General features: G+C 40.5%; 1 protein-coding gene across 3 annotated transcripts in view; it reads left to right on the top strand.

Annotated features, from left to right (window-relative positions):
- The window catches only part of slc8a2b (solute carrier family 8 member 2b), a 212269-nt gene that overhangs the window by 100512 nt on the left and 95032 nt on the right, over positions 1-16725 (top strand). For all 3 annotated transcript variants that reach the window (XM_086262439.1, XM_086262441.1, XM_086262442.1), the window contains one exon: positions 10722-10747. The gene's annotated coding sequence lies outside the window, so the exon portion shown is untranslated. The remainder of the gene's footprint in view (positions 1-10721; positions 10748-16725) is intronic.

Raw genomic sequence — 16725 nt, 5'->3', positions numbered from 1 at the left:
TTTGGAAAATTGGCTTCCTGCTTAACAGGAAATTAGAGCTCTTAGAGATGAAAGAGAGGCTTTTTTGTAGTCCCAAGAAGGATGCAGACAGGAACCAAGTTTTTTGAAACCAAAAATGTAAACATACAAATTTAAATCTTAAGATTGAAGGTTTTAAAAAAATCATTTAATAAACTAACAAGTAACGGTTTAGTCACAAGTCAATCATGTGGTGACTGTGCTTGAGGAGTTTAGAAAAGACTATAAATAGGAGGCTAAATAAACTTTACTACAATATATTATTAGAAATTGAGAGCATTAGGAGTACACGGAGAGTGGATGCTTCTGGAGTTTAGTTGGAGTATTATTTTTTTTTAATCCAAAAACTATTGCCTACCTGATTTTATTTTGAAAGGAAGAACTCTTTCCCTTTTTTAAAGCTCCATTTTCCATGCATTGTTGGAATGCTTCCGGTTTGCACTGTGCATGTTGTATGTTGATGTAAGTGTTTGTGTGGTGCGTAGATAAGACTAATGGGAGTTGAAGTTTGTGTCATTTCTAATCGGCTTCTTACAGACGGCCGTCCTAAAGTGTAGTGCAGTACAACTGCAGAGGTTACAGAGGTTTTTGGACATTGAAGGGCTTTTCTGTTTCACATCCAATAATAATGTTGGATTGCATTTGACAGAAGCACTTATCAGTCATTCTTCACTGGGGAACGTTAGCAGACATGGGGCTTTGAGCCAGTTTGTGAAATGAGGAGAGAGAATTTGGCAGAAGAGAGTTGTTGTTGTTTTTAATGTGAAAATGCGAAATTAGTTTTTACTGATGGTTGGATACAGAAAGTGGCAACATCGAGAGCTGAGTCTCAGATGAAGGTAGGAGATAGTAAGCAAATGCAAGGAGTGCAGATGCTGGCGTTGGTGCAACAGAGGAGGCAGGTGGCTGATGGACATTTTTGAGACTTACTGGAAAATCTGGTGGAGGCTGAGAGGAGGGACGCATGAGAGACTCCTGAAGTGCTGGGCAACATATTCAGCTCAAGGAAGAACAAATAACGTATTATTATCCCATTATGAGAGACCAGAGAGCTTCTTAAATTGTAGAAAGTTGTAAATTAGGTCTGAGGCTTACACACCAGGCTGTTGCACTCTGAAACTTCCAAACTTGATTATTAGGAACAGCAATGCTAAATACGCAGCCTCAGGTCTCGGTGTCATTAACAAAATCTTGGAAACATTCCTGTGAGATTTTGCTCCTGTTGACCTGATTGATGATGATGTCACCGCTGAAGATTTGTCATCTCCACTATCAGTATCACTATCAGATGACAGCTATCAGTCTCGATGTGGTTCAGATCGTTGTTTTTTTTTTTACTGCAAAGAGGTTTTTGCTGAAGCCAAATTAGTAAAATGAAAAGTTTAAATCCTCTCCAGATGTGTTTCATAGCAGCTGTACCAAACACCTGTTGCATATCACTATATTAAATACCACAACGTTGGGCATGTTCTACAGCTGTTGGATTCCCTATAGTCCACAAGTGCAGCAGTAAGCACACCCATTAAAAACATCCCAAGTTTCCTCTTTTTTAGTTTAATGAAGTTCAAGTATTCTCTGAATGAATGATGAGCAGTGTGGTTTTAAAAAGAGCTCTGTTGCACTTAAGCTGTGGTAAAGTCAGAGAAGTAAAATTTTCCGACTTAAAACATTCAAATCAAACAATCAAACAATCAAGGCTTTATTCGCCACGTGCAGGTTGCCCTGCAGTGAAATAGGACCCCCCCCCCGACCTTACACACACAACACAGACATCACATGGGGATACAGGTCGGAGATCGGTAGCGTTACAGAAAAAAAAACCACTGAAATATACACTACAATGGGAAAGTACAAGAGGAAAAAAAAGAGACCTCTACTCATGCTGGGCTCCTGGGAGGACAGCAAACAGTCTTCCAGCCAACCCAGGTGGCCTTGCATGGAGTGGGAAGAACAGTCTAAACACAGTCGTTATCAGGGTGTTGTTGTTCGGCTCCAGCATTGCGACCACAGCTGGCGCCCAAAGGGTATCCGCATGAAGTGATGGTGCTTTTTACTTTAGTGCGAACAGCTCATATGAATTTCAAAGCAGTTCTACAGTCCAACACTGGTCTCTCAATCTCCCGTTGGCGAGCTGTGAGCTTTGCCATACTTGCGTTCTGTGATGTTGTCATTCTTGTGCTCAAAGAGCCGATTCTGAGAACTCACGATAGTGTGCCTCCCCGAGATGTCATCCAATTTGCGCTCAGAGATGTTATTCCGAGCGAGCCCTTCCAAGATGTAATCCAGTCTGCACTCAGAGGTCTTATTCTGAATATTCACCGCAGCCGTAGCCTCTCCAGGATCTTATCCGTGCTGCACTCAATTAGCCCGTTTTGAGAAACTCACGCCTCTTCCCATCGTTTCAATCCCAGCGGGCAGCCTTGTGGGGGTTTGAACAGCCGGTTCCGCTTCCTTAATTCTTCGATAATTCAGGGCCAAGCCAGCTCCGATCAGCCAGAACCCTGTTACCATGGTTCTGAATAGGTAGATATCTTCAGCACTCAGGCTCACCCGAGCCCAAACTTCTCGTTGAAAAAGGGGTGTCAATTGCATTTAGAGACCAGTTGATCCAATCCATAATTCCTCTTTTAGGTTTTAGAGAACAGACTGTGAGAGAGTGTTCCAGGGAAAAGTAATACAAAAAACATGAGACTAGACAAGGACATAAGAGGCTAAGCAGGGAAGCTAAGGGAGAGGAGGAGGAGAAAAGTGCGACCGCCTTCGTCAAGAGCAAGAGCAGAGAGGGCAGGGTAACAACAAAGCTCCAGTCTTTTTCAGTAATTTCTTTCATTGTTGAATTTGGGGGAAAATCAAATATTTAAGACGCTCTTTTCTTCTCCTGGTGTTTCACTCGTGTTGGCAGAATCTGGTGTCAAGGATTTTAAATGGGTCTTTAAATGGGTGCAGCTTATTTTCAGCACCAGTGGCAGCATTTCTCTGAGGATAGCAATGTCAGGTCACTCTGTCTTTCTAACACTTTGGTCCAGACTTAAATATCTCAGCAGCTATTACAGGAACCCTGGTACAAATTGGAACTCGAAATTCAAGCTTCATGGTCTCATACTTTGGGGTATTACCTTATATCCTTAGTGATCTCCTAACTTTTCACAACTACAAGGACAAGTTTTCTTTTTTTTTCCAGGAAGTATCTCAAAATCTACATGGATGAACGTGGTCCAAATTAATTTAACTCAATTCAGTTTGATTTTATTTATATAGTGCCAAATCAGCTTAATACTGTAAGGTAAAAACCCTACAATAATACAGAGGAAACCCAAACAATCAGATGACCCTCAGTGACCAAGCAGTTTGCTGACAGTGGGAAGGAAAAAAAAACCTTTTACCAGGAAGAAAGAGTGTTTTTTTTATTTTATTTTAAGAGACATTTGTGGCCGTCTTGGGAGGAATTCTAATAAAGTTGGTGATTTAAATCATTTTTTGTTTTTACTGAATGCAGTTCTCAGGCTCTCAGTAGCGTTTCCATCATTACAGGAAAATCTGCACTCTTTAGATGTGTTCACTGACCGTGGCGATTCCTTGTGTTGAATGGACTGGTTTTGACAGGATAAATCCTGGTGGATCTGGATGTTTAGTTTCCTGCAGGTTTTTTCTGCACACAATGAGAGAATTTTTCTCCCTCACTGTCGTCCCACCTCATCAGCAAGACAACACTTGTAATTCTGTCCATAATCACAACAGATCCTGATTTTGTTAAAATCAGGATCTGTTGTTTATGCATGACCATCTGGACTGCTTAACTGTGGTAAGTCTTTCAGTATAGAGCAGAAAGCTGCCAGCTTGATTCACCAAACTGGTGGAGAATATCCACGCTGTGAATGTGTAACTCTCACTCAGATGTGCAGTTTGTTCCTCTGTGGGTTTGCCTTTTGAGCTTTGGTAAGTTTGTCTTTATTCGTGGCTGCTCACTGTCCCTGGAGTTTTGTTTTGGCATTTTTCTGATATGTTTTGCTCTGCTGGTGATTGATGGACCAAAAGTGTGTCTGAACTCATCTCTGAAGGCTTCCACTCACTTTGAACTCACTCTCAGCACTTCGTGTCAACCAGAGTCATTGCTGTTGACATTTAGCACCCACGGGCCAAACCGGGGTCATTGTGACTGATGCAGGGCGAGCAAATTCATAAAGAGACTCAGCCAATGGACTTGTCAGAATAGAAGAAATGAGAAGCCTCAGAGCTGCAGCGCTGCGTCGTCTGTGCAGGACCATAACAGCGAGAGCAGCCTTCATTTCTCTGCAGCGCTCCGTGCTTTACCCTGCAGCCTGAAGGTTTTCAAATAAATTGTGTCAAGAGCTCTTTGGTGCTTTCACGGAGATACTTTATCCATTTAACGGTTGCATTATGACAATTTACAGTATGTATGCATACATATCCTGCCATGAGCTGAAATTCTTTAAGCTCTTTAACAGGTGTGCATAACGCTTTTATACATCCATCTACGTCTTTGCTGCAACTATTTGCATTGAAATGAAGGCACCAATTTAAAAGTTGGATTAGGATGCAGGAAATGTTTGATTCGTTCTCATTGATGCGTCACCTGGACATACCATTTTAGAACTGAAAGCAGATATCTGTGCTTCTAAAGCTGTTCTCTATCCTCTTGAATACAGGAAAGAACAAATAAAACAAAGCTTTTGCAGATTTTACATTTGTATTGGATATTTTTCCTCTCTTCAAGTTTTATTTCTCATTAATTTTTTATATCTCCCCCAAGTAAACAACTGTATTTATTCTCTGGGTTTTTTTTTTAATTCACTTATTTAAATTTCATTCAAATTACTTAGAACCAAAAATATCTTTGAAGACTCAGCAGGTCTCTGTACGCTTTCAGTTTTGCACTGTCATTATAGTTTCGGAGGCTTCAGCCATGTCACAGTACTAGTATATTGATGGATTACCCCTCACTGGAAGACTTAATGTTCTTTATTCAGCTGCCAACGTTTCATAAATGTGAAAGCGGATCATCTCTCCTCAAAACAACAGAGATTGCAGCTGTTTCTAATCAGTAAATCAGTGACCTGGCTCCCTGTAAATGTGCTGATGAGAGCTTTGGCTTCCTCCCCCGAGGAAAAAACAGTCTCCTGAATAAAATCTCCAGGAGACTGTTTTTTCCAACTTCTTAGATTGTGGCAATAAAATGTTTAGGTGAAAGGCGGACATTTATATAGAAAGATAAATTGCATATTTAGAGAATAAAGTGAATTCTCATTAAGGTTTGATGGTTTCTTGCTTGCTAATATAGATGAAGGTTAACAATTATGACTGCATGCAAGAGCAGCATGATTTAATTTTTTAAAACAGTTCATGTAATAATTGTGTTTCGGTTATAAAGCTGAATGTTTCCGCTAAGAAAAGTTTTTTGGGATTGATGCACTTTTTGACTCTCTTGTGGAGAGTTGGATTAGAAGATTGATGCTGCTGCTGCCAGCAGTTGGCTAACCAAGCTTGGCATTGGGAATGAAACGAGGAAGCAGCTAGCCTGGCGCTTTTCAAAAGTACAGTCGTGAGTGTAAATTATGACTCTATTAGTGCCTGACAGCTATATCAAACACAGGTCCACACTGCCTCTTGTAAAACGTCAGCATTTATTTTTTACATTTCCATTTATGAAAAAAAAAAGATATAAGGATTGCTGAGCTTCAGAGCTGCTAGACTGAAATATGCTAAGTGGTTTTCCCAGTTAGCATTGTTGCTAACCCTCACTGAGAGACTCCAGAGTTTAAAATTTGGTTAAAAAATATACCAAGCTAGGTCTCAATATAACCGACCTGGTTGAGCAATTAATCCAAATGTTGACGACTACTTCAGAGGACTAAGTTTGCATTCATACTGTCCACTCACAGCCTTTCTTAGATGGTGTACTATATAATAAAGACTTAACAAAGTTAATTCTCATCTTGCAATGTTCTTTACTGATGCATAATAGAGTTTGTGCCCAATGGCATCAACTTTGGCACGCTGATGGCAATAAATATGTTAAATATCAAACTGCATTTGAAACAAAGTAAGTCAAAACAGTTCAGAAATGTTGATCTTTACCTTTAAATACATGAAATATGAAACGTACTTTCTTTCCCTTCATTAAATCTGCATTCATAATGCATACATGTCATACATGTTCCTCATGTTTGCACAGCACATTCATGATATCTCTGCTTCGTGTAAAGTCTGTTTGTTAAGCTGATATTACAGATGCAAAGACTGGAGACTGTGAGACACTAAAAAATACTACTGGTTACCAGTGCTACTCCTCAGCCTTCTAGTAGATAAACCTATGGTATCAATTTAGAAATCCTGCATCACCTTGGCTTGATGCATGCTCAATCATCCAGGTAAATAAACCCCAAAAGGTTGATTCTGTTTATCTGGATGTAGTGTTCTCCCACTGAAAACGCTACAACCAGATGAACAGAATCAACCATTTGGGACCTACATCACATTATTCTCACGTTCTAGTATTCACAAGATTGTCAGAAAACTTGACCTCTGATCTTAAAGGTCAATGTCTTGGATTCAAATTCGTCCAAAATCTTTCGTACACCTTTGGTATCAATTTGAACCTCCTGCGTCGCCTGGTTCTTGAGTAATCATATTCACAAACTTGGATTTCCAAGCTGCCTGCCCGCCTCACGGCCTTTTACGTCAGAGGGATAAAGAGTGTATCCACTTAGGCAGGTCAAGGCTAAGTGGATATGTTTATATACATGGCCATCAAACTCAAAGTGTTGGTCCGGGGATGTTATATCCCATTTTATAGAGAACAGTCTCTCTGCTGGTTTGGAAAGTCTGAAGCTCCAGTATTTAAAGCAGCCACAATTAAGGAAATGCCTGCACCTTTTATCTCTGAGACAGTGTGAGCAGTGAGTAAACCGCAGTTTTACTGGTTGGACTTTCACCAAAATTAAGGGTCTGACCAAGACATCTGTCCATTTTTAAAACTTTTTTGTGAGGAGATTGCTCACAGTTGAATTGTGGCACAAAATACTTGAGAAAATTACTTTATTTTTTCTGATACTCCTCATCCCCTGTGTCATGCTCTCTGCAGTAACACAAAAACAAAACACTTGAGTCTGTTTGAAGCTGCTTCAGCCTATCGTCACTTTATTAAGGGACACCCTGAAACAAAGGGTTCTCATTGCCATGACAGTCAAATAGGTACGGACTGGCCTTATTATCCCCATTGTGGAAAAACCTGACTGGAGAAAATGAATTGTTCTGTACACTTTAAAGGCTTTTTCATTTTCAACATGTTTGACTCAACCTTTAGAAATGCTGTCAGATGGGTCAGCAGCTAAGAGCGGTGATGTGCTGCATAACTGCACTTTACCTCATGTAACAGGGGAAAAAAGAGAGCCATGCTGGTTTAAAGAGCACTGTGATTAGAGAGACAGCTCCGAAGATCTTTTGGAGTGGTGAACTATGGCATCTTTTCTCCTGATGAAATGCATCAGTAACGAAAGTGTTGGCAGTCAACCTTTAGCCGAGACCTTTACATCAGCTGTTCTCTGAGCAGAGAGCGAGGAGAAAATCTAATTTTTATGAGTGTCACATGCAAGGTTACCGCTCCTTTATTACACCTACAAAACACACCTGAGGACTGTGGAGAGCTTAGCTTTATCAAAGCAACAACTTCAACACCTTTACAGGTTGTACAAACCATTTTATATGCACCATGTAAACATGTCATGGTCCAAGGGTTGTTTTTAAGTTTTGGATTCAGATCTTTTTCTCCTTTTGTCTGCTCCCTTTAGATATCGCCACCACAGATCATCTGCCACTATCTCACCCTATTGTTTGAATCATCGTCATCTGTCACACTAACTCCCTCCATGAATCATCTCTCTGGCTTTTCTTCTTTCCTGTTCCCTGTTAGTTATTGGTTGTTTGTTCCCTTCCGGTTTTGCTTTGGTGGTTGGTTTGCGTGATGTCTTGTTTGTGTCATGTAATATGAAGTTTAAATTAGTTTTCAAGCACAATCAAGTGTTTTGATTGTACATTCAAACCTGGTCAAACTCAGGAAAGAGGTGTGATTTTCAGCGTGTAGTCTGTCCTCTCGGTCTGCTGAGTTACATCACATGTGTTGACTTGCAGAGCAGTTAGTCGTCTCCTTCTTTCCATCTCAGACCGGCCGCCCCTCTCAGCAGATAGACAGCTATTGATAGAGTAAAGAAAAAGCTCCATCTGCCTCTTAATACAGGATAAGACTGTGGGAGGAAGGATGTGGGGCTTAATCTCTCTGTCTTTAATTGTGTCCCAAATCAGACAGATCCTCAGATTTTTAGACCGGCTACAACAAAAAAAAGCCTAAAAAGATCTCTTTTCTCAAATATTAAGATATTTGATCAATAAGACCCTCGGTATGTTATATTTTATCCTCTCATCATCAGTCAGTTATGCAGTGTTAAGTTGATACATCACATAAGTACAGAGAATTTGAATTTAGGTTTAAAAAAACACTATGAGAAGCAAATATTAAAGATTTTTTATTCCCTCTCAGTGGAAAAAGGATGCAGCACATTTTGTTTTAAATATGCACGTCTACAAAAGAAATCAAATTTAATTCAGAAAGCCCACAATCTTGATACAAAAACAAGCTTTACTTAGAGTATAAAGTTACCAGAACCATAGAGGCAAACAAACAGAGCAGGCAGAAAGAGTCTGAGAGAACTAAAAGCACAAAGTCAGCCTGGCAAAGAGGGAGTGGTGAGAGGTTTCAGTGGAATCAGGTGAGCAAAGGGTGATGCAGCAGGTGCAAAGGAGGTACAGGTGGGGGTGACTGCCACGAAGAGACATGACAGTAGATTAGAAGAAGATAAAAACAGACTTAACAGATGTCTGAAAGACAAAAGAAACTAGTGTTTCTGAGTAAACACTGTCAATCCAGTTTTAAAGGGTTTACATGGTATAATTCATTGTGGTTTGAAGCTGTGTTTAATTTTATTCAGAAAGGCAAAATAATTATGTGAATATAATCTATAGCATCAGAATTTTCACCAGCAGAATTTTAATGGAACTGTGGTCAGGCTACTTAATCCATATATCCATTTATTTATCCATTTATATATTTTATACATTTAGCCATGTATTAAATCTGTTATTATGAAATGCGATTCTAGAATTTATCTATTGGAAAATGTGTCAGCCAAACCAGGGTTTATGGTTTTGGACCCTCTGGGGATCCACCGGGAGTGCTACAGGGGTGCAGGGTATCTGGTCTGTTGTCATGAGCCATTCGGTCCCTGCACAGTTATAGTGAGACCTGGTCCTTCATCCCATCAACACGTCGGACACATTCCAGATTTTTGTGGATAGAATTTCTATGCATAGCCAAGTATGCAAGGTCACCCCTCTGCTTTCAGTAGATGATGTGCTTCTGCTGACTTTATCAGCTGGTAACCTTCAGCTCCCACTGAAGTGGTTCACAGCTCAGTGTGAAATGTGGGAATTAGAATTAGTGTGACAGAAATTAGTTTCCTCTAAAAGGTGTCTGGGCTCTCCTGTAGTGATTCAGCCATAAAGGAGGAAATCACAGTAGAGCCGTGACTCCTCCACATCAAAGGGAGTCAGTTGAGGAGGTTCGGGCATCTGACTAGGATTCCTCCTGAATGTCTCCTGGATGAGGTATGTGTCCTACAGGGAGGCAGACCCAGGACTCGCTGTAAGGATCTGTCTCTCAGCTGGACTAAGAATCACTCAGTGTTCCTGTCGAGGAGGTGGCTGGGGTGAAGGAGATTTGAGCTTCTCTGCTTAGAAGGCTGCCTCTGCAAACAGGAAGTGACAGAAGATGGATGGATAGATAAGGAGAGATTATCTGCATGACATTTTAAGGACTTTTTGTTGTAACCATGGCAACACTTTTATGAGTGACTTGGTGATTTAAAAGGTTAGACTATGTTTTTCCTGGTAAAACTCACACTGTTGAGCATGAGTCCTATCCTATCTTACCAGCATGAGGAAAATCCAACCATAACTTAAGGGTGGAGACACCTGTTTGCTTGCCACTGTGGGACAGTAAAACTCTCTTAAAACCAGAATGTTATCACAAGTTAAAAATGATTTCTTCACCCCAGTCAGCAAGCAATCTCTTTTTTAATCTGCAGTGGAGGACTCAGATTTACCAAAACTGAAAATATATGAAAAATCAACCTAATGTATCAGTTCAGGGATACATCTGTCTCACCCTGCGTCTCTTCATTGGTCCCTCTGCTCCTGTAACATCTGCTGCTGTGGCAGAAAAACACTGCACACACATACCACACACAGAAGTGTGTGCGTATTAAAGTTTATGCTCATAATCCATGAAGATGATAATGCACCTAATTAACTGACACCTATACACATGAGATGTCATGACTGACCTATATTACTACTTGCCTATTTCTTAAACACTCTCTATGCCCCCTTTATTTTTCCCTCCATCTGTCTCTCGTGGTAAATCCCTCTCCCTCCTCCTGTCCTTGAGCTGATGTGGGATGCTGCACTCCGTATTCATGCTTTTGTGTTTTTGGTGCGCGCCTGTGGGAGTGTGCAGAGTTGTTAAGATACTTTTAGCCATCGATGTTTAGGTCTTTGCTGCAAAATGTTCACGAAAACATCAAAAGTGAACGCAAACTCATCTGCTTTTCTTTCTCTCTCGTTCTCTGCAGCCTGCCAGGACCACCTGAGACTAGTGGTGAGTTTGCTCTCCTTCCCACCTTTTCTTCCCCTTTCTCCTGGGAATTGCAGTGATGGGGACAGACATTTGATGCTGGTCCACCTCATCTATACCATGTCGCAGAGTTACAGAGTTTTATGGTTGAGAAATACTCGCTGTTTTCAAGACATTGTTGAGACCGTTTGCTTTATTGCCTTGTGAATAATAGTCTGATGCACCACACATAAGGTTAGACCAGATCTACAATAACGATGTTGGTCTTAATTCATTCTTTTTTCTTGCAAGTCGGTGGTGTGTACAGTAATCTGTAGGCAAAGGTCAAGAGTTTTTTCACCAGTTGTTGTTTGTAGTCTGAGTAACTACAAGTCCTTGTTATTGTTTTTTTTTAATCTGCATTCATAGTTAGATTATAAGAGGACAATTATCAGTTATCTATATGCACTAAAGGCTCCAGAACAGTGGCTTTTACCCCCAGAGGCTTAAACGGAGTATACACAGGAAGGCTTTAGCAGGATTGTGCTGATAACTGACCATCTCAATGAAATCTCATAGACTTGCAGTGATTACAAGCAAAACAAACCTGGATTGACCACTATAGCGATCCACTGTCAGCTACAAAGGGATGGGAGCAGCAGTGGAGCTTTCAGCTTCTAACGGCAGCTTTTCCAGATCAGTTTGCTTGTGCCTAACTTAGAACTAATTTAGCTCTTATATATTTTGCTGTGAGACTGGATCTTATTCTCATCATTTTAATAGTTTATCACAAACTGTATGATGTAGCCTAACAGACACCTCTCTGTTAACTGCACATCTGTTGTGAATGTCCTGTTCAGTACCATTGATTCTGCCTTTGCATTTGCATGTTCCAGTTTAACCGGTTTTCATACTAACTGGTTGTGTTTGTCACCGTTTCAACTCGGTGTAGCAAACTCCAGATATTTCCACTCACAGACTTTAGAAGTGAAAATTGAAGGCTGAAAATATGTGTTTACGTTTTCCCCTCAGTTTTTGAATGGATCGATAAGCAAATAATAAATATCGCCTCAGTGTAAAAAAATAATTATCAAAGCCTCAAAATGAGGACTCGCAGATGTCAACAAATCCCTACAGGAAAATTGAAAAACCTATTGGAATGGGTGCGAAAGAAAGAGCAAGCTTGAGGGACAGAAGTAATCTGCATGTAAAACACCAGGACACAACCATAATGTAAAGCACAGAGATGAACGCTGGCAACGGCTTCGACCACTTAGGCTCAAGCAGAAATCAGCCATGAGACACAAAAGACGCATAAAAATCTGCAGCTCTGTGAGATATTCAGTGACTCCACACTTACATTTTTTTTATTGATTTATACTCTGTTTAAATTTTACCATTCATTGTATAGAAAACGCACACACACCATACACAAACAGCAGTGAGTGACTTGCTGCACTTTTTGCACAAAAGCACTCAGTTCCACGCGTGTCAATGAATGGCCAAATAGCGTGAAGCCTTGAAGGGCTAATGCAATGCATTCTGGGTAACAGCCACTATGATGCCTCATTAGTTGTATCCCGCAGCGACGCAACCAAGTGATGAATGGGTGCTGTGTGGGGGTCATTACTGTGCTTGTATGCATGTGTGTGTCTTTGGATCACGTTGCTCTTGTTGTGTGTGTGTGTGTGTGTGTGTGTGTGTGTGTGTGTGTGTGTGTGTGTGTGTGTGTAAGACAATCTTTTACTCTGCTCTTTGTATGTGCGTGGGTGTTGGGTGTAATTGAAATATCTGCCACACACATTTACTGCATGTCTGTATTAATGGAGATCATCTCGTTCAGAATTTGCTGATGGAGCTCTGAGCTCAGGTCAAGGTGACAGGAACCCAGAGGGAAACTGCAGAACACTCAATTAAGGTGTTCAAATGAACCACCACCCTGAGCGCGTGCGCACACACCCACAGACACACACCCACACACCATGGTAACCCTGACTCTGCCAATATACGTATCATTTTTTTCCATTATTGCCATATTAGATAGTGCACTCCTCTCCCTGTCTCACTCTTTAATGTCTCTGTTCATCCTTCTGCTCTCATCTTTTGTTTCTCTACTTCCCCCTCTCATTTCTTCATCTTTTCTGCCACCCAGACTCGTCATGTCTCTTTATTTACCCCTGTCAAGTTAAAGAGTATCCTTATACATTATTTATTTGTGTGCGTGTGTATATGAGTTGCTCGATTGAATATCTTCATTCCGATGTTGAATTCAGGTTATGCAATGCTCAAATTCAAAGACTTTCACTTTCAGACATGCTTGGACAGCAGAAGTTACAAACACTGGAGCTGTGCACAGATTATCCACTAAAATGTATTGTTACATAATTACACCAGATAACATGCTGCATAAACAGATGCTGGAACATCTGCATCATATTTGTGGCCATAAACAGCAGCGTTGCCATAGCAGCTTATCACCTACAACATACTTTATTGCGACATTAAAAATGAGTAACTGTTTTTTTAAAGCAGTGGTAATTTAATCAGTCCACATTTATCGTGCAGCACTTTTCCTGCAGGTGAGTTTAAAGTGCAGTGCTTATTGTTCAGACTGAACAATAAGACTGAACAATTGTATCCAAAATGAGCGATTAAATATAAATGAAATGAAATAAATGTAAACAAAAACAACAGAGATTGTATGAGTGTAACGTGAGGGTTCGTTGTGTGGTTCTGAATCTCACAGAACTATTAGAAACAGCAAGATGGAGATGGATAACTTACTCTCTGCACACCTTCTTGTGTACAGCCCTCGTGATACTTCACTGGCCGCTCAGAAGCCAGGAAATCCTACACTCAGATAAATGCAGGAAAACCAACTAGGTAGATTCAACACATACTTATTACTGCTTTGAAAGTGCATGTGTAAACATTCAGACATTCAGATACATATAAATATCAAAACGGTTAACCACCGAATGGGTACATAACTTGCTTCTACACTTTACATCTGTATGCACAGCTACTGGTTATCCCTAGCACATTTATACTTTAGGCTGAGCAACTACAATCTGAAATATGGCTCCAATATGTGTTTTAATAATAATTTTTATGATCATCTGTGTCAGCTTAACAGTTCTCATCAGAAACCCTAATAAAGTCAGCCATGTGCATGGAAAATGAAACAAAAGCCAAAGCAGTGAAACATATTCCATATTCCTATAGAAGAGAAGACATTACTTCCCTTTCTCTCACGAGAATTATGTCTTATTCCAACCTGAGCTCTTACTGCTTAAGGACACAGAAACACCAGAGTCTAAAGAATTGGTTAAAATTTTGTCTCTTTTGAAAGTTAATCATCTTTGATAATGTTACCATAACAAATGGAAACAAAAGAATTCATAGAGTTCAAGAACTCAGAAATGTGATGGATGGTAGAAAAGAAGGCGTTAGGTGAAACAGACGAGCCTGTCCTGAAACATAACCTCTGCCCTTTGTGAACTTCAGGACAGGAGAGGAAGCAATGGTGCAGAGAAGGAAGAAGAGAGGAGCTGAAAGCATGTAATGTCTTTGTAAGCCAGTTTTTTTTTTCCTTTTCTTTTGTTTTTTCCAAAGCTAACCGCTAATCAAGGACCTCAACAAAAGAATGTACAGTGAAATAAAATAAAAACGATTTCCTTCCTTCTCCTGTCATCTCTTGTTAGTCGTCAGGAACAACTGCACATTAAAATTCTGGAAACGTCATTATTCCCTTTAGCTGGTATTAACTGTGGAGTCTATCCAGTAGAGTTGTGTATCTAAATTATTCATGCGGCTTTGCTTGTACAGGTGTTAAGACTCAAAACAAAACGTCTCTCTGGATACGATGCAGAATAATTTTTCAGACTGCAAAGCTGTTATATTGTATTGGGATTCCCTCCTTCTACCATTTTGGTTGTAAAATTATTTATGAGGTGAAGCTTCTTCATACAGTCTGAACAATGCAGGGCACCATGGGGAGGGTGTGTGTGGGGTTGTGTCTTTCAGTTGGTATAATTAATCCCTTTCTGATCTCGTGTGATTCTGTTAGTAAAAAGTGAGCAAAGTGGACAGATTCAACATCGCTGAAAGAAATCGACAGTAAGAACTAAATTCCTCTGGCAGATTTTAATGATACACACCACCTATGATCAAAGAAAATAAGTTTTAAATTTCAATTCATTGTTCATAAAACTGTGCAGGGTGTGAAATAATTTTATAACACTTGAATTTGGAAGTGCGTGCGTGTCTCCTGTGAGCTGGGTGGAGTCGTTTTTGGGTGGGTTTTTTTCTGCTAATTAGCAATAATTAGCAGATAATGATATACTGTAGGTACTGCACTGTTAGAGTCCAGCTTTGCAGCCAGTTTTCTAACTGATGATTTAGCATTCAACCCTCTGGTCTAAATACACCTCTGGTTCCAAAAAACAAGAACAGCAACAACAGCAGACAAGATGCTAACACACAACTGTCAGAACCCAGAGTGAGACTGATATGAAGAGAATGTACTTTATTGGTCCCCGTGGGGAAAATCCCTCTCTGCATTTAACCCATTCACTCAGTGAAGCAGTGGGCAGCCACTGGGCACCCGGGGAGCAGTGTGTAGGAACGGTACCTTGCTCAGGGGTACCTCAGGGTAGCTGTTCAGGGGAATCGAACCCCCGACCTTCCGATCATGGGGCCACCACTCTACCTACTGAGCTATCCCTGCCCTTATCCCTGAGTGCTTATCTGTTAACAAACTTTATTTCAGAACGATACTTTTACTGCGCATTCACACAGTTCTCTGGACATGTTCAGTGAAAAATGGATAGTGCTATAAGCTTTAGATGTCTGAAAATATCTGATGGAGGTAAATCCAAAGCTTGGACTTTGAGCTTCTGGGTCTAGGTCGAGACTGCTGAGACAAATGAAATGGTTCTGATGAAAGCCAAGGTGGAATTGACTCACATAGAGGTTCGCAGGCACAATAAACAGCTGCTGAGGTGAATCCGGGTGTAAATTGAGGTCTGTGATTAATTTGACCTGTGGGCTTTAGTCAGCACGAACAGACACACGTTATATGGACAGGATGCCTCTAGAGACAAGTAAGAGACGAGTTTAAAAGAAGAGAGGATCGATATTTAGATGCTTCTCACGTCTCTATTATTGTGACCAGCAGGCATCTTTTAGAGCTGAGGAGCTGCAGCTGTTTGGCCTCTGCCGCTCTGCTGGTAAGTCTCCATCAGTCATGTTCACAGGTATAATTATAGCTCTTTGGTTTGTGATCGGCAGGCTGGGCAGCAAATCAGTCGCAACCCCAGAATGTTATATTACTTTTAGGGCTTTTTCAAAACTTTTAGTTTTCGTCCAATAAACCCCAATTTTGACATTTTGTGTCACTAAACAGTTTTCAGTGTACTGGTCTTACTATTATCCCTGCAGTGGAACCGGATAGCCTGTCTAAGAGTGGATGAATCACAGGGAAATTATGTGCTGAAATTTTTATCTCATTGATGCCAGTTAGTCTTTTATCACTGTGGACTATGTTCACACAGCATCGGAGGGTCTCGGGAGGTTAAGTGGCCGTTGAAGCAAACAGTTTATCAGACTGCTTCTTCACATTCAAGTGCTCAGCTAGAAAAAGTAAGGTGGCTTTTAATGTAAAGCAAGAGTTTGTAACAGTGCGTGGAGCCAGCTGCAGTCTGTTATTAGAAAAGCAACTAATGCCGAGGATTTTTCAGCACTCTAACATTTTTTCATCTTTTGCAGTTCCTACGAACTTTTAGATAAAGAGCTGCAGGCTGAACACCTCCAGCTCTTCAGGAAGGTCACAAACTTTTTAACTGTGCTTTGCGTTTTTTTAAAAATGCATCAGATCAGATCAGCTGCTCATATTGTGACACCAAACCAGACTGTTAACCTGCTGTTTGCCTCTGCTACCTGCTGTAATCGCTATGCATTTAATTCTTGAAGAGTTCAGCTGTTCATTTTGAATCAGCTTTATTGAGGAGCAGCAGAGATTT

This window comes from Aulonocara sp. 'chitande type north' Nkhata Bay, linkage group LG14 (assembly GCF_057382095.1).
Source record: "Aulonocara sp. 'chitande type north' Nkhata Bay isolate Kocher_YH1m ecotype deep benthic linkage group LG14, A_spYH_male_GT1.1, whole genome shotgun sequence".
Taxonomy (NCBI): Eukaryota; Metazoa; Chordata; class Actinopteri; order Cichliformes; family Cichlidae; genus Aulonocara; species Aulonocara sp. 'chitande type north' Nkhata Bay.
Note: the sequence above shows the minus strand (reverse complement) of the source record. Positions and strands in the feature narration are given on the sequence as shown.